This window comes from Galeopterus variegatus, unplaced genomic scaffold (genome assembly GCF_000696425.1).
Source record: "Galeopterus variegatus unplaced genomic scaffold, G_variegatus-3.0.2 Scaffold12267, whole genome shotgun sequence".
NCBI classification, from domain to species: Eukaryota; Metazoa; Chordata; class Mammalia; order Dermoptera; family Cynocephalidae; genus Galeopterus; species Galeopterus variegatus.
In genome coordinates this window covers 8328-8805 of record NW_007738378.1, presented here as the reverse complement: position 1 = coordinate 8805, position 478 = coordinate 8328, and positions in this window count along the sequence as shown.

The following is a 478-nucleotide window of genomic DNA, read 5'->3' as shown; positions in this document are numbered from 1 at the left end:
TTCATGATGAAATACATCTTTATACTGATAACTTTCTTTACATCTCTCTCTCTCCTACCTATGATTTCCCATCTATTTTGTTTCTATTTTCTTCCTAAATGCTTCTTTAAAAATGACTTCAAGTAAACTCTGAGTTCAGACAAAATTATCCTTTTTTCAATAAATAACACATTTCTATGCTTTTCTTAATATTTCTTATCCAGAACAGATCTTACTTTTTTGATACACTTTGTATACGGTATTGTACATATTACTTAGACGTAACTCTTATAACTTTAAATTTTTGTTAAAATCAGGAAGAAAGCAATTCAAAACTGTTTTGTTACATGTCAGTATTTCATAGATGAGAACCATGTTATAATTTTAGAAACATGTTTTCCCCAAATGTAATTGTTATGTGTAATTGTTATGTATATTAATAGATCTAAATGCATTCAGCCTTGCTAGAGAATTTAAGAGCTAAATACAAAGTTATATT